Genomic DNA, 20195 nt, shown 5'->3' with positions numbered 1-20195 from the left:
CCTCTTCTAGACCCATCTTGTGTTTCTTTACTTGTCCCATTACCATCTCCTTTTGCCTTGTCAAATCATACCTCTGGTCATTTAATCTTTCCTGCCTTCCAACCTATCACAGACCATTCCTTTTGTTCTTTCCTCCTATCCTCTCCTCTCTTTCTCTGCCTCTGCACTGGCTTAAAACTTGTTCCATCTCTAAAGGTCACTGAGCTGAAACGTTAACTCTGCTTCACTCTCCACAGATGCTGCCTGACCTGCTGAGTATTTCCAGCACTTTCTGTTTTAATTTCAGATTTCCAGCATCTGCAGTATTTTGCTTTTGTGTTAGGGTAACATTTACCTCAACCAATAGTTAGGAGTAGTTAGATACACTGCTGATCATGTGCTTGTGCTGATCAATGAGACAGATATATTCAAGTCCAATTCCTCCTCAATTCTTCTGCAGTATTTTACAATCAACTTGCAGCTCTCCTCTTGCCAAATACATTTACAAATGTTTTTTATTCAATTTAGACTGCACAATAGCAGGAACATCCAGAGGGATAATCTGCAATATTTTGGAAAGCAGTAGGAATGGACATTAATTTTAAACGAAGTTTAGTCAGCATGACTTTTTTTTAAAAAAAGGGGGGAGGTGGTGACATTATCTCACCAGGTCATCAGTTATTTTATATACTTTTAAATAGACTGAGTTGGTTCACCTTGCAAACAAAATGTTGACCATTTAAATATGAAAAGCTTGGAAACTCCAGTAGTTCAGAATGATACTTCTCTAGGTTTAACTCGCAACTCAAGAAGGTAGCACAATCCTCGAGCGGTAGCGTATAGCAAGACAAATGGCTTGCTAATACACTGGCGTGTCAGTTTATTGATGTCATGGCCATGATTACTTCAGTAACATCCACTCTCTATTGCACAAACTGAAAAAAAAGGGATAGAACATTACCCCTACCATATGTCACTGAAGAAGACGAAAGTGCAGAGTCAGTTTTGTTCATTCTAATATTAACTTGGAGAATGGTTGAACACATTGTACTAATCTATGAGAAGTACCTCTGAAAATCTGTGTTGCAATCTGAAAATGGAAAGTTCAGACTTAACACAAATATTGACTTTCCAGTCTTGGACAGGGGAAAGGAGGGTACTAAAATATCCTCTTATTTCACATTAGCTTCTGAAGAGATACCCTAACAGTTTTCCTTTAAAGAATTCAATCTGATCCAGGTCATGAATTTTAAGTGATGTCTCCAGTCTACTAACTTGCACAATGGCCAGAATCTTGATCTATTGATTGGAAAAAAATTACATGGAAATTGCAATTGAACGGTGTTCTTGCCATTTTTGTGCAAGACAAAAGCACCTGATCGCATCTTGAATGCCACAAATAGTGTCCTAGAGAGTCAACAGCGCAGGGGACATAGTTGTAGGATAAGGGGGAACTTCTTCACTCAGAGAGTTGTTAACCTGTGGAATTCCCTACCGCAGAGAGTTGTTGATGTCAGTTCATTGGATATATTCAAGAGGGAGTTAGATATGGCCCTGTGGCTAAAGGGATAAAGGGGTATGGAGAGAAGGCAGGAACGGGGTGCTGAAGGAATGATCAGCCATGATCTTATTGAATGGTGGTGCAGGCTCGAAGGGCCGGATGGCCTACTCCTGCACCTATTTTCTATGTTTCTATATGCCAGGGAACATATTGCTCTTCACAAATGTCAGCCACATAAATGCATGCACGCACCCAGTTTTCTTTTGTCGCCGCCTGTAAATTTATCACCAAGTTACACTATTTCAGCGTTGAGAATTTGAGCTGCTCAAAACACCAAAGTTTTCAGCATTGGGTTATGGCAGCAGAAAAATACTGATACACATTTTAAATTTTGATTCAACATCAGTGATTAAGAAATGAAGAATGAACTTGGATTTATTTAGTGCCTTTCATATCTTCAAAGTCCCAAAGTGCTTCACAGCCAATTAATTACTTTGGTGGTATAGTCATTAAATGGGCTGAGATTTTGCTGTTACAAATCAAAATCTTAAAAAAGGGCTGCAGATACCTTGATTAAAGCACACTACTAATCCAAGCTTAACATTTTTGACAAACTAGATGCATGTTTAACCAGATTTAATTTATTAAATTCAGTTTACTTTAAATAACCCAATGTGAAAATGCAAAATTGTAACTGTTGCTGATTCAGTATAAATTGCATAGTAAGAAAGGACATTAGCTTGGATGACGTGGAATCTGTATGGGTAGAGCTGCGGAATACAAAAAGGACAGAAAACGCTAGTGGGAGTTGTGTACAGACCATCAAACAGTAGTAGTGAGGTTGGGGATGGCATCAAACAAGAAATTAGGGATGTGTGCAATAAAGGTACATCAGTTATCATGGGTGACTTTACTCTACATATAGATTGGACTAACCAAGCTGGTAACAATGCGGTGGAGGAGGATTTCCTGGAGTGCATTAGAGATGGCTTTCTAGGCCAATATGTTGAGGAACCAACTAAAGAGCTGGCCATCCTAGGCTGGGTGTTGTGTAATGAGGGAGGACTAATTAGCAATCTTGTTGTGCGAGGCCCCTTGGGGGAAGAGTGACCATAATATGGTAGAATTCTTTATTAAGATGGAGGGTGACAGTGTTAATTCAGAAACTAGGGTCCTGAACTTAAGGAAAGGTAACTTCGATGGTATGAGATGTGAATTGGCTAGGATAGACTGGCAAATGATACTTAGAGGGTTGACAATGGATAGGCAATGACAGACATTTATAGATTACATGGATGAACTTCAAAATTGTACATCCCTGTCGGGAGTAAAAATAAAACGGGGAAGGTAGCTCAACCGTGGCTAACAAGGGAAATTAGGGATAGTGTTTAATCCAAGGAAGAGGCATATAAATTGGCCAGAAAAAGCAGCAAACCTGAGGACTGGGAGAAATTTAGAATTCAGCAGAGGAGGACAAAGGGTCTAATTAGGAGGGGGAAAAAGAGAATACGATTGGAAGCTTGCAGGGAACATAAAAACTGACTGAAAATGCTTCTATGGATATGTGAAGAGAAAAAGATTAGTGAAGACAAACGTAGGTCCCTTGCAGTCAGAATCAGGGAATTTATAATGGGGAACAAAGAAATGGCAGACCAAGTGAACAAATACTTTGGATCTGTCTTCACTAAAGAAGACACAAATAACCTTCCCGAAATACTAGGGGTCTGAGGGTCTAGCAAAAAGGAGAAACTGAAGGAAATCCTTATTAGTCAGGAAATTGTGTAAGGGAAATTGATGGGATTGAAGACCGATAATTCCCCAGGGTCTGATAGGCTGCATCCCAGAGTACTTAAGGAAGTGGCCCTAGAAATAGTATATGCATTGGTGATCATTTTCCAACATTCTATCGACTCTGGATCAGTTCCTATGGACTGGAGGGTAGCTAATGTAACACCACTTTTTTTTTTTTTTTAAAAAAGGAGGGAGAGAGAAAACAGGGAATTATAGACCGGTTAGCCTGACATCGGTAGTGGGGAAAATGTTGGAATTAATTATTAAAGATGTAATAGCAGTGCATTTGGAAAGCAGTGACAGGATCGGTCCAAGTCAGCATGGATTTATGAAAGGGAAATCATGCTTGACAAATCTAGAATTTTTTGATGATTTAACTAGTAGAGTGGACAAGGGAGAACCAGTGGATGTGGTGTACTTGGACTTTCAACAGGCTTTTGACAAGGTCCCAGACACGAGATTAGTGTGCAAAATTGAAGCACATGGTATGTGGGGTAATGTACTGACGTGGATAGAGAACTGGTTGGCAGACAGGAAGCAGAGAGTCAGAATAAACGGGTCCTTTTCAGAATGGCAGGCAGTGATCAGTGGGGTGCCGCAGGGTTCAGTGCTGGGACCCCAGCTATTTACAATATACATCAAATGATTTAGATGAAGGAATTGAATGTAATATCTCCAAGTTTGCAGATGACACTAAGCTGGGTGGCAGTGTGAGCTGTGAGGAGGATGCTAAGAGGCTGCAGGGTGACTTGGACAGGTTAGGTGAGTGGGCAAATGCATGGCAGATACAGTATAATGTAGAAAATTTGAGGTTATCCACTTTGGTGGCAAAAGCAGGAAGGCAGAATATTATCTGAATGGTGACAGATTAGGAAAAGGGGAGGTGCAACGGGACTTGGGTGTCATGGTACATCTGTCTGAAGTTTGGTATGCAGATACAGCAGGCGGTGAAGGCGGCAAATGGCATGTTGGCCTTCATAGCTAGAGGATTTGAGTATAGGAGCAGGGAGGTCTTACTGCAGTTCCTGGAATATTGTGTTCAGTTTTGGTCTCCTGATCTGAGGAAGGATAGAAATATAGAAATTAGGTGCAGGAGTAGGCCATTCGGCCCTTCGAGCCTGCACTGCCATTCAATGAGTTCATGGCTGAACATGCAACTTCAGTACCCCATTCCTGCTTTCTCGCCATACCCCTTGATCCACCTAGTCGTAAGGACTACATTTAACTCCTTTTTCAATATATTTCGTGGTTTGGCCTGAACAACTTTCTGTGGTAGAGAATTCCACAGGTTCACCACTCTCTGGGTGAAGAAGTTTCTCCTCATCTCCATCCTAAATGGCTTACCCCTTATCCTTAGACTGTGACCCCTGGTTATGGACTTCCCCAACATTGGGAACATTCTTCCTGCATCTAACCTGTCTAAACCCATCAGAATTTTAAACGTTTCTATGAGATCCCCTCTCATTCTTCTGAACTCCAGGATGTTCTTGCTATTGAGGGAGTACAATGAAAGCTCACCAGACTGATTCCCGGGATGGCAGGACTGACATGAGGAGAGACTGGATCAACTGGGCTTGTATCCACTGGAGTTTAGAAGAATGAGAGGGGATCTCATAGAAACATATAAAATTCTGACGGGATTGGACAGGTTAGAGGCAGGAAGAATGTTCCCGTTGCTGGGGAGTTCCAGAACCAGGGGATCACAGTCTAAGAATAAGGGGTAAATCATTTAGGACCGAGATGAGGAGAAACTTTCTCACTCAGAGTGGTTAACCTGTGGAATTCTCTACTGCAAAAAGTTGTTGAGGCCAGTTCGTTAGATATATTCAAAAGGGAGTTAGATATGGCCCTTACGGCCATAGGAATCAAGGCGAATGGAGAGAAAGCAGGAAAGGGGTACTGAGGTTGAATGACCAGCCATGATCTTATTGAATGGCGGTGCAGGCTCAAGGGGCCGAATGGCCTGCTCCTGCACCAAATTTCTATGTTTCTATAAAATTACAGATGAATCCAACTTTAAAGTACCAAAAGGTACTAATCACAAGGCTTTGTTCCAGACAATTACAGTTGCTATTCAAGACAAAACTTTGGAAATGCAAAAGGTTTGATAAGAGTTGACACAACAAAACCAACACAATTTTCATTGACGTTTATCAAAAGCTGTAGTGGAAAAGACAGTGGTCAAACCTTTGTGAGGACTTTATCGCATAGATATTTAAGGGGAGGCGGGGACGACTTTAAGAGGCCGGCAAACACAGAAATACAAGAAGAGCGGAGATCCTGCCGCATTTAACAGGGAGGAGGAGATGGCGGTGGCGGGATGAGATCGCGGGGAAGGAGAAGAGATGGCGGGGGGAAGAGGAGATGGCAGGGGGAGGAGGAGATGGCAGGGGATGGGCGGGGGGGGGGAAAAGAGGAGAGGAGACGGCGGGGGGGGGGGCAGGGAGAGGAGGAGAGGAGAGGAGATGACGGTGGGAGGGGGAGGAGGGGAGAGAAAAGAGACGACGGGGGGGAGAGGAGGCAGGAGACGATGGCGGGGGGGGCGGCGGGGAGGAGAGGAGAGGAGAGGGCGGGGGGAGGAGGAGACATCAGGTGGAGGATGAGGAGTTGGGGTGGGGGAGGAGGAGAAGACGGCGGGTGGGGGAGGAGGAGGAGACAGTTGCCGGGCCAGTGGGGGGGGCGGCGGTTAGGAGGAGGAGAAGGCAGAGGGGACGGCGGGGGGAGGAGAGGAGACGATGGGGAGAGGAGCGGTAGGAGATAAATCAATAATTGGTATTTTTAAGTTCGAAAACACGTACATAATAATGTATGAAGTGAAAAGCTACATGTGAAAATAAGATAGCCTTGCTTTTATACAGTACCGTGTCTCTCTCAGAAACATGCTGAACCAGTCCATGTATAATATATTACTTGGAAGTGCAGCAGCCGTTAAGAAGGTAAACGCAACAGTCATAATAATAATCCAATAAATTTTCTCATCTAGATATGGGGAGAAATCCTGGCCCAGTAAACTGTGCTTATAAAAACATTATAACCTGTTTTAAATTATAAAAAATGGTGCCTTGGCTTACGCAAACAGTCACTGTGCAATCGATTACATAAGCTTTTTCATTTCACGCTTTTAAATTTTAAAAGGACTTCTCCACTGCCCAACGCTGGTGCCAGGGACAACAAGGTGTTCTTCCAACATTGCTAGGATGTAAATGACAGACATTGTATCATGTGAAGTATAGCCATCATTTGCAGTGTTTTAATACGCCCACGCATATTTGGGCAGATATACTCGACTGCCTGTCACTTCCAATGGGAAATCCCAAAAGCGGCGGCAACAAGTAGACAGCCGACAGAGCCTCACAAAATGAATTTTCCACTTCATTCCGCTGCAGTTACACCTGCTCCCAGGCGTAGCCCCAGTTGAAAATCTAGACATCCATGTTTATGTCCATCAATAAATTAAAGCTGTTATGTATTTCAAAGTCTAAATTTCATGAGAAATGTTTGAAGAGTGTCGGTTAGAATTTCTATTTGATCTAAAAATCTAAAACTTTGTGGATGATGAATACTAACACATGACTTAATTTTATGCATATCCACCTTCACTTAGGACTGCTGTACACCTCCTGCTAAAATAAAGATGGCTTGTACATAAAATATTTATAGATTATCGTAGCTTGATAAGGACTAAGATACATCACACCCCTGTAATGCGACTACACGTTCCAAGACTTAATATCAACTAATTAAATATTGACAAGATACTTTTAAAAAAAAAAAATCCATTGCAACGTAACACACCTTTTCTGGGACACTTCCCAATTTAAAAATCCAAGGATAGGCCCAACAATAATCAAAGATTTCACTGGGTGAAAACCGATTAGAACAGTGTAGGTGTTGATGTATACAGTCTATATACAGTGAAGGGCAAGGCAATACATTCATTAATTCAGAATTTCAGAACGTTAGCACTGATTAATAATCGATGGATTAATATGGTAATAGATACAGCGGCTGATTGCTCAACAATGAGTTAGGATGCGTATTATAAAAGTTTTAGGGGCATCATCATCATCATAGGCAGTCCCTCGGAATCAACGAAAACTTGCTTCCACTCCAAAAAATGAGTTCTTAGGTGACTGGACAGTCCAATACGAGAACCACAGTCCCGGTCACAGATGAGACAGACAGTCATTGAGGGAAAGGGTGGGTGGGACTGGTTTGCTGCACACTCTTGCCACTGCCTGCGCTTGGTTTCTGCATGCTCTCGTCGATGAGACTCGAGGTGCTCAGCGCCCTTCCGGATGCACTTCCTCCACTTAGGGCGGACTTTGGCCAGGGACTCCCAGGTGGCGGTGGGGATGTTGCACTTTATCAAGGAGGCTTTGAGGGTGTCCTTGAAATGTTTCCTCTGCCCACCTTTGGCTCGTTTGCCGTGAAGGAGTTCCGAGTCGAGTGCTTGCTTTGGGAGTCTGTGTCAGACATGCGAACAATGTGGCCTGCCCAGTGGAGCTGATCGAATGTGGTCAATGCTTCAATGCTGGAGATGTTGGCCTGGTCGAGGACGCCAACGTTGGTGCGTCTGTCCTCCCACGGGATTTGCAGGATCTTGCGAAGACATCATTGGTGGTATTTCTCCAGTGATTTGAGGTGTCTACTGTATATGGTCCATGTCTCGGAGCCATACAGGGGGCTGTATTACTACAGCCTTGTCGACCATGAGCTTGGTGGCAGATTTGAGGGCCTGATCGTCAAACACTCTTTTCCTCAGGTGGCCAAAGGCTGCACTGGCGCACTGGAGGCAGTGTTGAATCTCGTCGTCAATGTCTGCCCTTGTTGATAAGAGGCTCCCGAGGTATGGGAAATGGTCCATGTTGTCCAGGGCCGTGCCATGGATCTTGACTGGGGAGCAGTGCTGTGCGGCGGGGACAGGTTGTTGGAGGACCTTTATCTTACGGATGTTTAGTGTAAGGCCCAAGCTTTCATACGCCTGAGTGACGATGTTGACTATGACTTGGAGTGCAGCCTCTGAATGTGCGCAGACGCAGGCGTTGTCCGCGTACTGTAGCTCAATGAGAGGTTGGGACGGTCTTGGATCTGGCCTCGAGATGACGAAGGTTGAACAGGTTCCCACTGGTTCTGTAGTTTAGTTCCACTCCAACAGAGAGGTTGTTGAGTGTGAGGTGGAACATGGCAGCGAGGAAGATTGAGAAGAGGGTTGGCGCGATGACGCAGCCCTGTTTGAACCCGGTCCAGACGTGGAGTGGGTCTGGTAAGGATTGCGGCTTGCATGTCGTCGTGGAGCAGACGGAGTTTGGTGACGAACTTTTGGGGGCAACCGAAACGGAGAAGGGCGCTCCATAGACCCTCGCGGTTGACAGTGTCAAAGGCCTTTGTAAGATCAAAGGCGACCATGTACAAGGGTTGGTGCTGCTCCCTGCATTTTTCTTGCAGCTGTCGTGCTGTAATAATCATGTCCGTTGTACCACGTAGGGGCCGAAATCCGCACTGTGACTCCGGATGGAGCTCCTCAGCCACAGGGAGAAGACGGTTGAGGAGGATTCTAGCGACGACTTTCTCAGTGGTTTATAACAGGGAGATTCTTCTGTAGTTACCGCAGTCGGACTTGTCCCCTTTTTAAAAGATGGTCACGATCACTGCATCTCTAAGATCTCCCAGCATGCTCTCCTCCCTCCAGATGAGAGAGATGAGGTCATGCATTCGCGCCAACAGTGCCTCTCCGTTATACTTCAGTGCCTCAGCAGGGATTCCATCCGCTCCCGTAGCCTTGTTGTTCTTAAGCTGTTTTATGGCTTATTCTACCTCGTGCAGGGCTGGGGTTTTACTGAGGTGGTGGCGAGTAGCATGCTGCGGGATGGAGTCGAGGATACTCGAGTCAAAGGCAGAGTCTCGGTTGAGGAAATTTTCAAAGTGCTCCTTCCAGCGGGCTCTGACTACCTCAGTGTCTTTGATGAGTGTTTCCCCATTCGTGGCCAGCAGCGGGGTGGGTCCTTGGGCCGTAGGTGGCCTTGACTGCGGTGAAGAATCCTCGCACATTATAGCTGTCGGCCCGCTGCTGTATCTCCTGTGCTTTCTCCACCCACCACAAGTTCTTTTGGTCACGGATTTTTTGTTGGACCTCGGCCTTAAGCCGTTTGTAATGCTGCCTTACTGCTCCTGAGTTGGGTTGTTGTTTTAGGCTTAGAAATGCCTTGCGCTTGCAATCTATTAGCACTTGGATCTGCTAGTCATTCTCATCAAACCAGTCCTGGTGTTCCCTGGTCGAGTGACCGAGCGTCTCTTCGCAGGCACTGGTTATGGAGGCCTGGAGAGCAGACCAAGCACTGTGGGCATTCTGCGTTTCGGGGTCATCAAACATGAAATTAGGGGTGCGTGCAATAAAGGTGCAGCAGTTATAATGGGTGACTTTAATATGCACATAGATTGGGCTAACCAAACTGGAAGCAATATGGTGGAGGAGGATTTTCTGGAGTGCATAAGGGATGGTTTTTTAGACCAATATGTCGAGGAACCAACTAGGGGGGAGGCCATCTTAGACTGGGTGTTATGTAATGAGAGAGGATTAATTAACAATCTCGTTGTGCGAGGCCCCTTGGGGAAGAGTGACCATAATATGGTGGAATTCTGCATTGGGATGGAGAATGAAACAGTTAATTCAGAGACCATGGTCCAGAACTTAAAGAAGGCTAACTTTGAAGGTATGAGGAGTGAATTGGCTGGGATGGATTGGCAAATGATACTTAAGGGGTTGACTGTGGATGGGCAATGGCAGACATTTAGAGACCGCATGGATGAACTACAACAATTGTACATTCCTGTCTGGCATAAAAATAAAAAAGGGAAGGTGGCTCAACCGTGGCTATCAAGGGAAATCAGGGATAGTATTAAAGCCAAGGAAGTGGCATACAAATTGGCCAGAAATAGCAGCGAACCTGGGGACTGGGAGAAATTTAGAACTCAGCAGAGGAGGACAAAGGGTTTGATTAGGGCAGGGAAAATGGAGTATGAGAAGAAGCTTGCAGGGAACATTAAGACGGATTGCAAAAGTTTCTATAGATATGTAAAGAGAAAAAGGTTAGTAAAGACAAACGTAGGTCCCCTGCAGTCAGAATCAGGGGAAGACATAACGGGGAACAAAGAAATGGCGGACCAATTGAACAAGTACTTTGGTTCGGTATTCACGAAGGAGGACACGAACAACCTTCCGGTTATAAAAGGGGTCGGGGGTCTAGTAAGGAGGAGGAACTGAGGGAAATCCTTATTAGCCGGGAAATTGTGTTGGGGAAATTGATGGGATTGAAGGCCGATAAATCCCCAGGGCCTGATGGACTGCATCCCAGAGTACTTAAGTAAGTGGCCTTGGAAATAGTGGATGCGTTGACAGTCATTTTCCAACATTCCATTGACTCTGGATCAGTTCCTATGGAGTGGAGGGTAGCCAATGTAACCCCACTTTTTAAAAAAGGAGGGAGAGAAAACAGGGAATTATAGACCGGTCAGCCTGACATCGGTAGTGGGTAAAATGATGGAATCAATTATTAAGGATGTCATAGCAGTGCATTTGGAAAGAGGTGACATGATAGGTCCAAGTCAGCATGGATTTGTGAAAGGGAAATCATGCTTGACAAATCTTCTGGAATTTTTTGAGGATGTTTCCAGTAGAGTGGATAAGGGAGAACCAGTTGATGTGGTATATTTGGACTTTCAGAAGGCGTTCGACAAGGTCCCACACAAGAGATTGATGTGCAAAGTTAGAGCACATGGGATTGGGGGTAGTGTACTGACATGGATTGAGAACTGGTTGTCAGACAGGAAGCAAAGAGTAGGAGTAAATGGGTACTTTTCAGAATGGCAGGCAGTGACTAGTGGGGTACCGCAAGGTTCTGTGCTGGGGCCCCAGCTGTTTACATTGTACATTAATGATTTAGATGAGGGGATTAAATGTAGTATCTCCAAATTTGCGGATGACACTAAGTTGGGTGGCAGTGTGAGCTGCGAGGAGGATGCTGTGAGGCTGCAGAGCGACTTGGATAGGTTAGGTGAGTGGGCAAATGCATGGCAGATGAAGTATAATGTGGATAAATGTGAGGTTATCCACTTTGGTGGTAAAAACAGAGAGACAGACTATTATCTGAATGGTGACAGATTAGGAAAAGGGGAGGTGCAAAGAGACCTGGGTGTCATGGTACATCAGTCATTGAAAGTTGGCATGCAGGTGCAGCAGGCGGTTAAGAAAGCAAATGGCATGTTGGCCTTCATAGCAAGGGGATTTGAGTACAGGGGCAGGGAGGTGTTGCTACAGTTGTACAGGGCATTGGTGAGGCCACACCTGGAGTATTGTGTACAGTTTTGGTCTCCTAACCTGAGGAAGGACATTCTTGCTATTGAGGGAGTGCAGCGAAGGTTCACCAGACTGATTCCCGGGATGGCGGGACTGACCTATCAAGAGAGACTGGATCAACTGGGCTTGTATTCACTGGAGTTCAGAAGAATGAGAGGGGACCTCATAGAAACGTTTAAAATTCTGACGGGGTTAGACAGGTTAGATGCAGGAAGAATGTTCCCAATGTTGGGGAAGTCCAGAACCAGAGGTCACAGTCTAAGGATAAGGGGTAAGCCATTTAGGACCGAGATACGGAGGAACTTCTTCACCCAGAGAGTGGTGAACCTGTGGAATTCTCTACCACAGAAAGTTGTTGAGGCCAATTCACTAAATATAAATATATTCAAAAAGGAGTTAGATGAGGTCCTTACTACTAGGGGGAATCAAGGGGTATGGCGAGAAAGCAGAAATGGGGTACTGAAGTTGAATGTTCAGCCATGAACTCATTGAATGGCGGTGCAGGCTAGAAGGGCCGAATGGCCTACTCCTGCACCTATTTTCTATGTTTCTATCTATGCCATGTTAGCAGTGAGGCGCTAACTGTATAGGGTTCTCTTAGCTGGGCCTTTGAGTGCCCCGGCATTAACTTTTTTGCGGCACTGCTTCTGCTGCTGTCGCCGCTTTGGGGCTATGTTGATGTTAATGATGGAACGGATTAAGCGGTGGTCCGTCCAGCAGTCGTCAGCTCCTGTTGGACGATGACATCATTGAACAGGTGCCAGTGTTTGGAGCGAGAGTGTTGCCACGATGCCTTGTACTTGTCCCTCTGGCGGAACAAGGTGTTGGTGATGACAAGGGTTGTGTTCAAGACATTGTCAGGAGTAGGATATCGCTGGAGTTGGTTTTCCCTACCCTCTCTCTGCCAATCACGCCTCTCCAGAGGGCTGTATCCTTGCCGATCCTGGCGTTGAAGTCACCGAGCAAGATCAGTTTGTCGTCTGCAGGGACGCGGGACAGAGATTTTTCAAGGCTGGAATAAAAACCCTCTTTGGTCTCATCTGTTGCATCGAGTGTTGGGGCGTATGCACTGATGACTGTGGCGCATTGATTCCGGGATAGGGTGAGTCGGGGAATCATGAGACATTCGTTAATCCTGCAGGGCGAGTCTCTGTGGCCGTCGACCAGCTCGTTTTTGATAGCGAAACCGACTCCGTGGAGGCGGCGTTCTTACTCTGGTTTGCCTTTCCAGAAGGTGTAACCTCCACCTTGTTCCTTGAGCTGGCCTTCCCCTGCACGCCGGGTCTCGCTTTGGGCGGTGATGTCAACATCAAAGCATTTAAGTTCCCAGGCAACTATGGTGGTGCGGCATTCCGGCCTGTCGCTGTTGGAGTTGTCCATGAGGGTCCTGACCTTCCAGGTCTCGAACTTCATGTTAAAGCAGTGGAAGACGCCTGTGCATGAGTTTTTTTAATGTGGGGTGGCCGTTGCACACCGGCTACCTTACGAGCTTAGCTGGAGACCAGGCACTGCTGTATGAGCCTAGTTGCCTACGGCGAGATGTTGGCCGCAAGCTCAGCGCTGAGTAGTGCCCTTCAGTGAGATGGTAGGTGATCCAAGGTTTGACTGGGGGCAGGCATTGGGAAGGTCAGTGGTCCATTTTTTGGGGTGGTGTTCAGAGTGGAAGGTGGTCAGGGTGGTCACAGCCATTGTGCTCATCATGTGCTGGAAAAGAAACCAGGTCGCCAGTGGAGAAGGGGAGGCCCAGCCGCCGCTGGAGGGGAGGAGGCCCGATTGCCGTTGGTGGAGCAGGTAAGTCCACTACATCCAGGGGGAGCGTGAGGTAGGCCAAAACTTGAGGTTGAAAGCTCACCGGGCGTAGTCGGGGATCGGGTGGAGAAGCTGAGTCGGCCACCTCCAGTTGGTAGCATGAGGTAAGCCGATGGGGAGCGTGGGGGAGAAGAGGTCTGAACACCGCTGCATACCACTAAAAGCGAGCCGAGTGAAGCTGAAAAAATATTCAGGGGAAAGACAGCAGACGCTTGGACAAATGGAGTGTGTAGTACAATACCAGAGGCAACAAACAAGATTACCTTTTATTATAGCGAAATACATCAATCGGCTGACACTTATGGGCAAAGATTGGCTAAGAGTGCTTTGTTTGGATTGGTACAGCGTCTGTAGTACAGAAATGGTTAAGTCGTGACTTGATACTCTATTGGAGAAATATGCCAACATGTTTCAGGACTCATCCGAGGGCATCAAGGGATACAATGCACATATTCGGATGACAAACCTATTTTTTGTCGACGAATGTTGGTACCATATGCATTAAAATTGCAAGTTGAGCAAGAGCTTGATAAGTTGGAGAAAAACTGAGTTTTAGTGAAGACTGATAGGAGTGACTGGGCCACTCCCTTCGTTGTAATTCTGAAGGAAAACATAACGGTACGGCTCTGTGGAGATTATAAAATTACCCTGAATTGGGCAGTTGATGAAGAACAATACCTTTTACTGACATCACAGGATCTGTATGCAGAACTTGCGGGAGCCAAAGGTTTCACACCTATGCTCAACTCCACGTTGACAAAGCTAGTCAGCAGTATCTGACAGTCAACACACACCAAGGTTTATATTCATATACTAAGTTGCCCTCTGGTATCAAGTCCTCACCAAAGATATTTCAGGCTACCATGGATAAGATCTTACAGGGAATAAATCACTATGCAATCAAGATGATGTGTTAATAGCCACTGGCAGAGAAGGAAAACCTGGAAATCTTAGAAGTATTCAGATGATTCAATGACTATAATCTGAAGCTGAAGAGGAGTAAATGGGCATTCATACAGCCTGAGGAGGATTGCAGGTTGATGAAATTGGCCTCCAACCAGTTAAGGAGAAAGTGCAAGCCATCATGATGGCTCTGGAACCGAAAAGTTACTGAATTACGATCCTTTTTAGGCATGGTCCAATATTATGCACGTTTTCTTCCTGGGCTAGCAAAGCAGTACATAACTACTCCATTATTTATTGAAAAAAGGTGTCCATTGGATATGGAGCAAAGAGCAACAGAATGCATACGATACATGCAAGCAACACTTGGGCAGTAGTGTTCTTCTCGTCCATTATAATCTGACTCGTGAACCACGACTAGCATGTGATGCCTTTGGGTGTGGTGTGGGAGCAGTGATCAGCCATATTATGAATGATGGGCAGCAAAAACCGGTTGCCTTTGCATTGCGTACGCTCAACAAAAGTGAACAAAATTATGCACAGATTGAGAAAGAGGCTTTGGCAATTATATTTGGCATTAAAAAGTTTCACCAGTTTCTCTTGGGACGCCAATTCATGCTTGTCACCGATCATAAACCGTTACCAGCTATTCTTGGCCCAACGGTGGTAATTCCATCTACGGCGACTTCCCGGATGCAAAGATGGGCTATTTTATTGTCTCAGTACGATTACAATATCGAATATCGCACATCAAAGCAGAAAGCAGTGTCTTTTGCCCTTTCAAGGTTGCCTCGGAAGATTCTGAAATTGGCCGCAAACAGTCAATCTTCAGTCTAGATGGCGTTGATGAGGACTTTCCGATCACCGCCTGTTATTGCAGAGCACACACAGAAAGATGCCACGTTACAGCAGGTCTATGAGCACACCCTGCGACGGTGGTCTGAAGATCAGACACATTTAGACGAGGGGATAAAGCCCTTTTATCATCGTCGGCATGAATTATCATGTGAGCAGGGTTGTCTAAAATGGGAGTAGTCATTCCCAGTGTACTACGGGCCAAAGTCTTGATGGAAATTCATGGTGAGCATACTGGTACCATAGACATGAAAGCGGTGGCTCGAAGTTTTGTTTATTGGCCTGGTTTAGATGAAGACTTAGAATTATTAGTAAGTGTACTATCTGTCAAGACTGCAGGACCATGCTAGCTAAAACACCGCTGCAAAAATGGACTTAGCCAACGAGATCATTCCAAAGAATATATATTGAATTTTGCGAGAGTGGCAATGATCATTTTCTGGTTCTAATCAATAGCCATTCGAAATGGCTGGAGGTACGGCATATGGGATCATCCAAGACTACAGAGTGTACATTGGATGAATGACGAGATTTTTTGCATGCCGTGGCCTGCCCGAAGAAATGGTGTCAGGTAATGGGACACAATTTCGATCGACGCAATTTGCGAGTTTTGTCAGACACAACGGTATCAAAAACACATTGGGAGCACCATATCATCCTGCTTCGAATGGTGCAGCTGAAAGGTCGGTCAGGCTTGTCAAGGAGGCTTTGTGGAAACAAGTTCTACAGACTGGATTATCGATGAGCATGAAGCACAGGTTAGCAAATTTTCTTTTCAAATACAGAACTACGCCCCATTCTACAACAGAGTTTTTCACACCCGCTAATTTATTGATGAAGCGTAGGCTGAAGATGCGCATCAGTTTATTGTAACCGAACTTATCTGATCAGCAAAGGCAAAATCGGTGCAGAAACCTCATTATGATTCCGGTATTAAAGAGCGATGCTTTCAGAGGGTGATCGGGTCAGGGTTCTCAGTCCATCAAAAAGGGCAAGTACACACAAATGGGACATTGGTATGATTATTCAGGTATGTGCAACCAAGCAGTACTTGGTCAAATTTGGTGAATACATCTCGAAGGTTCATGTGGATCAAATGTTTCTAGAGAGTGATGCACCTTCACTACCACGAGTAGATGATTATGAGCCTGACTTGGATGATGATCAGAGTGAGTTGGCAGATCCAAGTACTTCAACAGTAACAACGTCCATATCCCTACCTATTCGGATGCATCCGACAGAAGGCCGTTCTGCGGGTATGGGACAATCTCACAGAGATTCTGTATCCGAGGGGGGAGGTGGAGTTGGGGTGCAGTTGAGAAGCTCAACGAGGAAACGCAAACCAACTAGACAGGATATTGATAACTGGGAATATCAAGATCTTAGAAACCTGATGTAAGGGTTCCAAGGAAACTCGAGGACAGAGGAAGATAGAGGTCAGGAATCATGGGCAAGATGCCCTGAAAATAGAAGTTCCTCAAGACGGTCTTCAAGAGTCAAATAAGAATATAGAAAATGGGCATCGCCAGTCAACTGCAAAGAAATGGAGATCAGAGCAGGAGGAAGCTAAAAGTTTACTGCAGCAGTTGAATTTGTAAAATTGTAATCATGATAAGTAATCTTTAAAATATTGTATAAATACCTTGCTTCTAAAAAAAAGGAAAGCAGTGTAATGTATGCACCTGTGACTTTGCTCACAGGTTTGTTGCAGAGCTGTTGAATTGTGATGGCTTAGCCAGTCACGTGATGTTCACAAGACTCAATAAAACCCCAGCCAGTTGGATTTAGGGGATCCATGATGAGGCATGTGGTTGTGAGTCTGATGGATCAACTGGTAATGTGTAGTGTGATTGTTAAACCTTTGCTAATAAACCAACTAGTTCTTAATAGCAATGTGTTGCTATGAATTCTTAAGCAAAGAACCCATGAAGTAAATACATTACACTCACTTTCTTCATACATCTGCTTGCCCCTGGAATTAACTGTAGGCTGAATTTTCCGTGGCGCGATCGGTGGCAGGTCGGGTGGGACAGTTTTTTTTTGACAGCCCGCTGTCAACTCTCTCCCACACACCTTTCCCACAGGTGCATCTGTCAATGTGGCGCCGACCCGATTTGCAGCAGCTGGGGACCCAATTAAAATTATGAGATACTTTAAGGCACTTAAGAGCCTCTTTTCCCCCTACTTTTTAAACTTCTCTGCATGGCCAAGGGATTCACACAGCTTGAGAACAATGTCTGTCAACCTGAGGCATGAGTTCTGTGGTCATTGCTCCAGCTTACGACATGACAGCATGGAAAACTAACCAAAATAAAAACATGTTGATTAAATTAGTTAACAGATTGATGGAGATTCTGTACTACTTGAAAAGCTACTGGTAAATGTTAATTTTTCCACTGACCATTCTCAGCTGTTGCCTTCCACTGCAGTGAATTGATCTGCATTATAAAAAAAATTACGTAGACAATTTAAATACATTTTTGTGTTGTTTCTGGTCAGATTTTTCTCACAGTATACCGTGATTGTCCAGTTGCACATTTTGTCAAGTCATCAATTTCATTCTCATCACTGATTCCACTGGTTAAATTTGCTTTCAGTCCCTCAATATGACTAATTTAATTTTTCAGCCTGAGACTTGAAGGTGAATTTCTGTGGAGGTTCATTCAGTTGTCCATTGCAGAAGAAATGCAGATATCCCAGAAACACATTGTCACCACCACGTACAATGTTTGTCAAGAATTTTGCAGCTGTTCCACTGAACTTGCATAAGATTGTAATTCCACCCCTTTACAGTTACATTTAAAATCTGCTTCATTTTATGTATTAACTATACACACATCTTTTATTTATACCAGTTACTGTTACAAATATAAATTTGTGACTAAAGCACCAATAACTTCCCAATTAATGTACTTTTAAAAATTATGTTCTTCATCATATTTGTAGATGGAGTCATATTACTTAGATAATTTTATTTAAATATTTTTGTTACACATGTAACTTTTGTTACATAATTGTACAGTAAAGATTCAACACCCACGATGTTAGGTTGAACTTAAAATTTAATGTGGCCAGGGTCCCTTTAAGGATCACAGCTTAAAACGCGCCATGAGTGACGTCACCAGACCCGCTCTATCTCATTGGGCCAGGTAACACGCTGGGCGGGCTTAATCAGCCCCATTAAAGCAAGTTCATTCTGTACAGCAGGATAGAGCCAGCAGCAGGGTTGGGACACATCACAGACACCATCCACGCCGGACTCGGCAAGTAAGAAATATTCCGGCCTGTTTGTTAGAGAATTAGCAAAGATATAGGAATTGGGTTCTCTGCCTTGTTACCCAACCTGCTCCATGTCACCAGCAATGGCGGAGAAAAAATACGCTTATGTCGTCTGTTTTTTTTTTAAACTAAGTTTTGTGCCTCAACCACAAAATTATGTTTTAATGACCTACAGAACATTTAATCAAATCTTAAAGATGAGAAACACATGAATATGCATGACTGAAAGCCAATTTTTGATTAAGAACAGAAATCAAATACAAAAGAAAATGTCCCATTGGCTCCTACTTGATGCAGAATTCCTAATCCAAGATTAACACTTATATGCAAAATCTTTATTCAACTCCACAATGCTCACCTAGCTGTCATATTTTGCAATGGTCAAATGGCAAATAGAATTACCACAACAATCACCTGGAGACAGGAAATCTGATTCCACCCGCTGCACCCCCACCCCCCCCCCACCACTTTATCCTCTTTTGAAGCAACAAATCATACTGGTGCATGGTTGCCAGAAGGCCTTTGGTATCGTGCTAAAGTGCTTTTATTCACGCAAGAGCCATGACAGTTGAGACCTCAAGAATTCTTTGATTGAGGAGAGAATCACAACCAGGCCTAATCCTATTAAAAAACAATGCATATACTTTGTGGTCAGGGTCAGTAACAAGTGTGGGTAAGCTGGATGATATTTTCTTAACCACCCCACCCCAGAAACACAAATCAAACTGCAATTCTCCCACCCTTATCATGGCTGAGAACAGCTATCGCAGCACAGACCAGGATTAAAACTGGGATCCTTCTGTGGCTAAGCACCACACCAGGTAGTACATTTACCACTGAGACATCGGGTTAGATGGTCACTCATCCAGTTTTCACACCATTGCTTTGAATGGAGTCCAGAAGTTTTTAAAATGTAAACCAGATACCCAGTAATTTTCTTTAAATAGGTGTCCCTCTTACTTCTGTGCCTCGTAATGTGGATTTGTTAAGCTTTTGCATTCATTATCAGCAGCAGCTTACATAACAATTAGAATTTATTCCATGATCCCTCATTCTGACCCTGTCCAGATTTGGACTTGGTAAAATTGTGGCAAATATATCAGATCAGTTCTCTGTAAAATACATTTAGAAAGCAATTTGTTTAAATTGGTGAATTAAATTAATAGAATAATTATGCAAAAATGTTCCAAATGGCGAGCGTTATTTGCAGTTCACAGAAATCTAATCAAGGCATATTATTTTGGCAAATTAGTTCTGTTTTTTTTTAAAAACAGGATTCAGTTGTATTTGCAGCCGAATGAATGTTTTCTATGTTTTTACAACAACAATTAATGAACAATAAACACACCATCAGACACTCATAATACAAGAACTGGGTCAAAATTTCTGCTTTTGGACAATATTAAGAGGATTTTTAACAGACTAGTTCCATCAAAATCAAAAATAAATTAAATATTCAAAAAACTAGAAAACTTAATAAAAACAGGTCTATATTTTAAACACAACAAACCGAACAAATCCAATACTGTAATATTTTATTTTAACATTTCATAGGAACACATACATTGGGAGCTGACTGGTGAAATTTATACAGAGTTTAACTCAAGCCCTTTACTACTGTACAATAGAATTTATGCATTAATGGCTCAGAATTCAAGATTATACAAAATCACAAATGCAAGTCCAACGATAGCTAATTTTAAAAAAAGAATATCACATCTC

At 44.0% G+C, this 20195-nt stretch overlaps 1 protein-coding gene across 4 annotated transcripts in view; it reads right to left on the bottom strand.

Annotated features, from left to right (window-relative positions):
* plcl1 (phospholipase C like 1) overlaps positions 1–20195 on the bottom strand; it is a 506974-nt gene that overhangs the window by 394645 nt on the left and 92134 nt on the right. The gene's annotated exons all lie outside the window — the stretch shown is intronic.

This window comes from Pristiophorus japonicus, chromosome 3, assembly GCF_044704955.1.
Source record: "Pristiophorus japonicus isolate sPriJap1 chromosome 3, sPriJap1.hap1, whole genome shotgun sequence".
Classification (NCBI taxonomy): Eukaryota; Metazoa; Chordata; class Chondrichthyes; family Pristiophoridae; genus Pristiophorus; species Pristiophorus japonicus.
This window is presented reverse-complemented; position numbering and strand designations above follow the sequence as displayed.